Source organism: Eucalyptus grandis, chromosome 9 (assembly GCF_016545825.1).
Source record: "Eucalyptus grandis isolate ANBG69807.140 chromosome 9, ASM1654582v1, whole genome shotgun sequence".
NCBI classification, from domain to species: domain Eukaryota; kingdom Viridiplantae; phylum Streptophyta; class Magnoliopsida; order Myrtales; family Myrtaceae; genus Eucalyptus; species Eucalyptus grandis.
Window position 1 is genome coordinate 34,865,100 of NC_052620.1, and position 8,477 is coordinate 34,873,576.

Below are 8,477 nucleotides of genomic sequence, written 5' to 3' on the forward strand. Positions count from 1 at the left end.
TCATATGTTAAAGAGTGCTATCAATGATTGCTTGGACACATTTAATAAGCAAATTTTTTGTTTGAGACAATTAAATTTTCAAGGCACTAAATTGTGCTTAACACAAGAATGATCAATATTTTGAGGGGAAAAAGTCACAAAAAATCCTAAACTTTGCCTAGAGTGATAAATTTACCTTAAATTATTTTTTATGACATAAAAAGTCGCAAACTTTGCCTACTATGACACATTTATCAAAAACTTCTTTCTATGACCTCAAAAATCTCAAATTTTTATTTGTATGATATATTTACCGCAAATTTTTTATGTGACACTAAATTTTTAAGATAAATCTATCACACAGATACAAGTTTAGGTTTTTTTGATGTCACTAAATAAAGTTTGAGGTTTTTAATGTAACAAAAGAAAAGTTTAGAGTAAATGTGTCACACTGTATAAATTTGAGGTAAATGTATCACATGGGTACAAGTTTGGGGTTCTTAGTGGCTTTTACCCTATTTTGAAAATTGTATGATTTCCTAAATTGGTTGCCTAACAATTGCTATTGAAGAGAAAATCTTAATTTGAATTATTCCACTCAAGAAAAACATGATGTGATTATAACGCGAGATTCGTCACCCTGACCCCTCGCCCGTGTGCTCAAAGGAACTTTTCAAGTAGCATGCTACAACTAAAGTCAATTGATTAAGTGGGAGGTACTTAGGCCCCGTTTGGTTTAGCTTTCCCAAGGGACTTTGGGCCCCCAAAGCCCCTTAGGGAAAATATTTTATGTTTGGCAAATAATTTTGAAAGCTCATTGGCCAAATATCATCATTCCTAATGTTGAAAGCCCAATGCAGGTCCAGACCTGCTTTGAGCATTGGGCAATTTGGAAATGCAAGTTTTATCACTATTCATCTTCTTCCTCATTCATCTTTGTCATTCCCCCGCCTGAGAGACGGGTTTCTCCGGCAACCGCCACCATCGCCTAAGGGTTACGTGTGCCCAGTGACCACTGCTTAGAGTGGCGCAACCCGTGACCCAGGTGGCGTCGCCTGGCTCGTGCGAGCTAGGAGACGCCGCCTAAAGTTGTGACCTTAGGGCACCAGATCTGGCTATCTAGAGGCTAGATCTGGCCGCGACCTTAGGCCGCCAGATCTGGTGATCTAACAGCCAAATCTGGCCATCCAACAATTGACCGGCGGTTAGCCAGCCGCCATATTTGATTTTCAAACTTTAAAAAAAAAAAACAAAAGCCAATTACAAATGTGAGTTTTGCCAAATGGTGTTTATGCTAAATTACTTTTCAATGCTATTTGACATTACAATTTACCAAACGGTGTAGCATTTCGGAAAACCCCTTTACGTCAAAGATATTTGCATTTTCTCAAAGTCATTTCCCCATAGCTGAACCAAACGAGCCCTTAGTACGGGACCACAAGTCCTTATTCATAATCTACCTGAAATAAAAAACTTTTCTACATAACATGGGATCGGTATGAATTGGGTCGGGTATGGAAAAATTGGCGATTTGGGTCCAGAAAAGAAATCACTTCCTTAGGTTCATTTGTTCTTCCCTTTGAGCCAATTGAGCCTAGTCAGGCCTACCCTACCTACGGCTCGCGTACATACAAGGGGTGAACCCTGAACACGAGGTTTGCCCATCGAATTCATGTGGATCGAAATGCCCTAGTCCATCCAACCCACAACAACTCTATGTCCTAATAATGGATGTTTTCAATAAATTGGGTCACCTTTGACGTATAATAGGAGTGGGAAAACCATAAATGGGGGATGGAGAGGGGATGGTGGTAATTAATTTCACAGGATAAAGGTGTGGAACACGGAGTCTCCTTTGATGAATAATAGAAAGTGGGAAAAACCATAAATGGGCAATGGATGGGGATTGGTGGTAATTAATTTCACGAGATAAGGGTGTGGAGCATGGGGTCACCTTTGATGAATAATAGGAAGTAGGAAAAACCATAAATGGGCAATGGAGGGGAGGGACGGTTGTAATTAATATCATGAGATAAGGGTGTAGAGCACACCAGATGGAAGTTTCAATGACCTTTGGGTTTGCCATCATCGTCATTCTCATCTTTGTCATCATCATCTATCTATCAAATTTTGGATGTGTGAATGTTGTCACAATCGTGATAGAAAGAGACCGAAGAAAGGTCTTGGTGTCTCTCGCCCTCACCACCTATGTGGATTGAGAGCTCAAATGAGGTGGCCAGTTGAATGCCCTGCTATGTCAAGCTCAATTCCCCTACACCCATTTTTTTAGTCGTACGGCCACTCACTCTACTTTCAAGGAGAGGCAAAGTGCTCGCCCAAGCATCAACAACTATCTTTAATCGAGGTGAAAATGACACAAATGGTCGTTGAAGTTTGATCAAATGCACAATGTTATTCATGAATTTTTAATCTATTTAATGAGAGTCCCTGAATTTGAGCTAATATATGATATAGTTTCTGAACATTTAATTTGTTCAATGTTATCCATAGACTTTATCTCAATATTTGACATTGTTGACACCTAAATTTTGTCATTTTTAAGGACTTAATTACATAGAAAATTAGATATTGATCTCTAAAAAAAGAGAGTAAAAAGTAAAGTAAATAATTTTCACTAAAATGCATCGGGTTCTCGTTAAATCATATAGGCATTAGGAACATTTGCATTACTAGTATTAAAATTAAAATCAAAAATTGAATTTTTTTAAAATGTTATTATTATAATAACAATTAAATAAAAAAGAAAAAAGAGGGAAAAGTGAGATCGGGCCGGGGCGGCCCAGCCTCTTTCTTTTCTTTTCCTTCTTCTCTCCTGCTTGGGCTTGGCCCATCCCATTCTTTTTCTTTCTTTCTTTTCAGCCCAAGCCGACCTCTCCTTCCCCCCTCCCTCAAGCTCTCATGCGTTCTGCTAAAAAAAGAGAGAGAGGACCAAAGAGGGAGGCATAGGAGACAAGCAGAGGAGACAAGCGCGATCGTCACACTGGAGTTGGTGGTCAGAGGCAAACTGATGGCAACAGCTGATGTGGTAAGAGGCCATCCACATCGATGCTTAAAACAAGAGAGGAAAGAATGAGAAAGGGGGTCTTAGGTGAGAGTCCAAGCGAAAGGGGGGCTAGTTCTTTTCTTCAGTTGAGAGTGATAGAAAATAAAGATAGATGAACTAGGAGAATTTTCTGTATATTCATATATCGTGTACAATTACAATGATTCACTTATAGTGTAAGAATACAAGGAATTTAGAAAATAATATACAAAGAATCATAATCTCCATTAACTAAGGCAATTACAAATCTACTGAATCAATCACAATCGGCACCAAAGTCAAAATCTTCAGTTATATCTTCAACACTCCCTCTCAAGCCGGTGGCCTGTATATGTCAAGGACACCAAGCTTGCTCAGTAAATATGCATGTTGTTTAGTGGCTTAGTAAAAATATCTAATGGTTGATCCACAGTTCCAATTCCCTTTGCTACTAGTACTCCTTCTATGATCTTGTCTCGAGTGAAATGACAATTAACTTCTATATGCTTTGTTCTTTCATGAAATACAGGATTTGCCACTAATTTGAGTGCAACATTATTGTCAAAAAATAATTCAGTTGGTACACTGACTTGTAATCCGAGGTCTGAGAGCAATCCTCGAATCCAAACTACTTTGTAAGTAGTTTTTCGCCATGGCCCGATACTCTAATTCGGCTAATGACAATGATACAGTTGACTACTTCTTCATTTTCCATGAAATCAACGAATCTCCCAATTTAATGCAAAAACCAGTAATGGATCTTCTGGTCATTTGGCAAGTAGCATAATCTGTATCACAAAAAGCTGTCATTTTCATGTTGCACTCCCAAGATAAGAATATTCCAAGTCCAAGACATCCTTAAGATATTTTACAACTTTCAGAGCTGCATTCATATGAGACTGCTTCAAACTATGCATGAATTGACTTAGAATTTGCACCACATAGCAAATGTTGGGTCTTGTCATGGTAAGATATATCAACTTCCCAACAAGCCTATGATATGCCGATGAATCCTTGAGCAAAGGGTCATCAATAGATAAAGAGGAAACCATGTCATACTCATGAGTAGTCAGCTTTCTATTATGTTCAATTGGTATGATAGCTGGCTCACACCCTGACAATCCCGCTTCTAAAATGATTTCTAGGATGAATTTCCTCTGGCTAAGACCGATACCCTTTTTAGAACAAGCAATCTTAATACCAAGAAAATATATAGGAGGTCCCAAATCCTCGATGTGAAAAGTAGAATGCAAATATTCTTTGAATTCTGCAACAAGCTGTGACACCCCTCGACGGCCCCCGAACCACTAGGGTCGCCATAGTCCGCTTACCTTTCACTTCACTTGATAATATAATACTTTGATACTAAGGAATTTCATTATAATTCATAAATCTTGGAGGTTTACATCTTTTAGATCGATCCCTACGCAATTTATATGGCAAAAGCACATCTATCAACTCCATTCCCTATATTCAGAAAACGATGCACACCTACTAAACATTTATAGGTAAAAGCCGGACACTTTTATTTACTTAAACCAGATAGACATCATTCATCAGTACATCAAAATACCATAGTCTTCTATACTCAGCAATACTTTAAAAGATGACCGACATCTCCTCCAACAGTCATATACTTAAAGTCCATCGATTAGTGTCAGCATCCAAAAGTTCATTCCTTTGCTATCCTCCTCCTCGCGATCACATCCAACCCCTCAATCCATCTACCGATAGCAGTGGTAGCAAAGGTATCTTATCTAGTCAGAAATGTTAGTCCTCAAAAGGAGTGAGTATAACCACTCAGCTGTAAAAATCCATCAAACTACATAAGGCAACAAGCAAGACAATCGAGATATCACGAGTAAAGCACATATCATCCATGCTATCGAGCATACATCACCATACGGTCGTGCATATATCGTCATGCAGTCGTGCATATCTCACCATGCCATCATGCATATACCACCATGCAATCATGCTTGTGTTTCCATAAGGTTCATTCCATGCCATATGCACATACATACGCATGATTCATATTATCCATACAATTATGTATACATCTCCATGAGATTCATTCAAGCCTTCATGATCGTATTTTCAATGTCAAATAGCATCAATTTACTTCCATAAGCAGATCATACATCATGCCACATGCACACACCCATGTGTATGATTCAATTTCAGATTTTATCTTTCAATAGGATCTCATCATTTTTCTTCTAGGGACCAATGTTTGCATCCCTCAATTTATTGCTCGCACCCAACCTGGCGTCGTAAGGAACCTCCGGCACAAACCTCCGGGCATTCAACACAAACCTCCGGGCATCTCGCATCCCAACTAGCATCACGAGGAATCCCCCCTGCACAAACCTCCAGGGCTTCCGGGATTACGTACCGACAGGAATTACGTACTGTATACCACCGGACATCTCGAAACTCCCGAGGACCCTCTGGCACAAACCTCCGGGCATCCAGCGCACACACTCCGGGCATCCCAACACTCCTGGGGCATCATCGGCTCACACCTCCGATGATATCATTATTATCACAATATATTCACATATATGTCTCATTTTTAACATGGCATTTGATGCAACAATGTCAAAGATCTAAACCAGCTTTTTGATATCATATAATATGCCAAATTTCACCATATATGTAGCACACATAACACCCACGATATCACATTTCATAGAGAAATTCATTGGTTTTTTAAAATAGAACCAATTTTCGGGTAAAACAGAATGCACCTCTTTAGTAAAAATTCTTGGAAAATTAGTAAAAAATCTCCATAAATTCTGAAAATTTTACATAATGTAAAAAAGATCTAGAGGAAGATATTTCATGAATAACACCATGTCAAAAAAGTTTCACATCAATCACATAAGTTCATACATCACAGCAAAAGAAATCCCAGCACCACTTTTTGCACAGTTTCAGAAATAATTTTAATTAAGCCCTTAAATGAACTCCAAAAATTATAAAATTTTAATATGTTATATATGAGATCAAGAGGTAAAAGTCTTATGAATAAATTGAAGTCTAATTCCTTCTTTATTAAAATCTATAATTTTTATAACTCTCCCTAACTCTCGGTTCACTGTTCAGATTCATCCTCTTCAAAGAAAATCGTTTTCCCCAATCATTACTTGTCCGTTTATTATCAAATTTTATTATGTTTCTCCTCAAGATTTCTTCTACAACTCTTATCAAGAACACAAGATCAAATTCGGACTGGATAATTTCACAAAATTCACAGAATCACAATAGACCAACATAACAGTTTCCAGATCTAGCTTTTTTAAAGAAAAATTGTTTCACCAACCTATACTTGTTCATTTCATCTAAAATTTTGATATGTTACTCAATTCCTATACAACTTTCATCAAGAAGTCAAAGTGAGATTCCAACTATAACATTGCATGCAACTCACAAAATCACCAAAGGTTGGACTGTTTTTCCAGAAAACAGAATACTAGGTTAGAACACAACTTCTATAACTCCAAAATTTCTCACCTCTACCACATCCGAAATTTCACCATTCATTACACACAAACACAGCAAGCAAAGGGTAGATCAATGGACTCTACTTGCCTCTAATCCAAAGAGAATCACAGCAAGCACACAGCGGGGCAAGGCGGCTCGACGGTGGGACTAAGTGCACATATGACAGTCGGTCTTCTTCTCCTTTTTCTCCCTCACACGCCCTCTTCCTCTCTTTCTCTCTTCCTCTCCTCTCGTACGAAAACTCTCTCTCTCTCTCTCTCTCTCGGTACCTTGCTAAATCCACCCCCTCCCCTTTTCCTTTTTGGTTGTTTAATTACTTGCCTTTGGTTAATTTTGCATGGAATGACACTTGTCTTTATAAGAAGGACGCTTGGCTTCATGGGAAGGACACTTGTAGAGTCCCTCCCACCACTTGTCGTTCTCCATGCAAGCTGATGGGCTTTCTTTGGGCCGGATTTGGGCCAGCTTTTTGGCCGACCAAATGGGGAGAAACGGTGGGGGATTCGGTGGGGCTATTGGCTGGTTTTGACCTAAAAATTTCGGCCCACTCCCTCCTTTACTCTACTATAAATCCCTACTTATATAAATACTTAATTACACTTATTCACTTGGCCATAAAACTTTGTAACATCAATGAAAATCCAACCTATAAAACACATGGTCAAGAATAGAATTTTCTTTCCTATCAAATAATTATCCATTGAAAAGCTTGGCCTTAATCTTATTGCAAATCATGGATCAAATGGCTACAATATAATTTGATGGTACTTCCATCACCTATCCATGGTCCATATATATTTCTTCATCAAGATCACCATGGAGGAAGGCATTGTGGACACCCATTTGATGCAACTACCAATTACGAATGGCAGCAACAGATAAGAAGGATCGGACAGTGATTTCTTTTGCAACCGGAGAGAAAGTCTCATGATACAAAACCTTCTCTCTGTGTAAAACCCTTGGCCACCAAGCGAGCTTTGTAACATTCAACGGAACCATTTTATAGACCCATTTACATTCGATTGGTTTCCAGTGTGGAGGAAGTGAAACAATATCCTAAGTATAATTCTCCATTAGTGCGTTAAGTTCTAATTCCATGGCACTTTGCCATCGAGGATCACGTGACGCTTCATAAAAGGAAGATGGTTCATGTTCTTCTGAGAGACAACTAATGCAACACATGTATTCTGGTGATAACCAATTAAATGAGACGTACGAGGAGACAGGATATTTTGTACCTAAAGAACCTAACACTAAGCAGATATAGTCATTTGTCCAAATAGGTGGGCAAGTTTGTCGACTAGAACGCCGAGGCTGATCAGCTATTAGATGTTGCGACGCTAGAGAAGTCTTTATATAGTCAGGTGAAGTCATAGTTGCAGGAACTTCCTCAAATAATGCTTGAGATACGACTGGTGACCCAATTTCAGATGAGGCTAGAGAAACAGATGACTCCTGTATAACTAGCATTGATTGTTCTGGGATGACCAATAGGTATTGCGATGCCATGGACAAGTCTGCCTCAAATAGAAAAAGACGCTTGCCTTCTGATGATGGAGTAGAAGATATCATATCTTTGAAAGGGAATATATCCTCGTGAAATGTGACATCTCTTCTTATAAAGAATCGCCCAGTAGAGATATCCATAACTCTGTATCCTTTTTGAAGTGGAGGGTATCCCATGAAAACACATTAGGTAGCATGGGGACCCATTTTATCCAAAAAGCCAACATTTGTCGCATAGCATAAATGACCAAATACTCGAAAATGATCATTTATTGGTTGTTTCTTGTATAGCATCTCAAAAGGAGTTTTACCATTAAGGATTCTAGTCGGCATACAATTAATCAGATAAGCAGTTGTGACCACACAATATCCCCAAAAATCTTCTAGAATAGAAGCTTGGTATTTTAAAGCATGGGCTACTTCCAAGAGATGTCTATGTTTA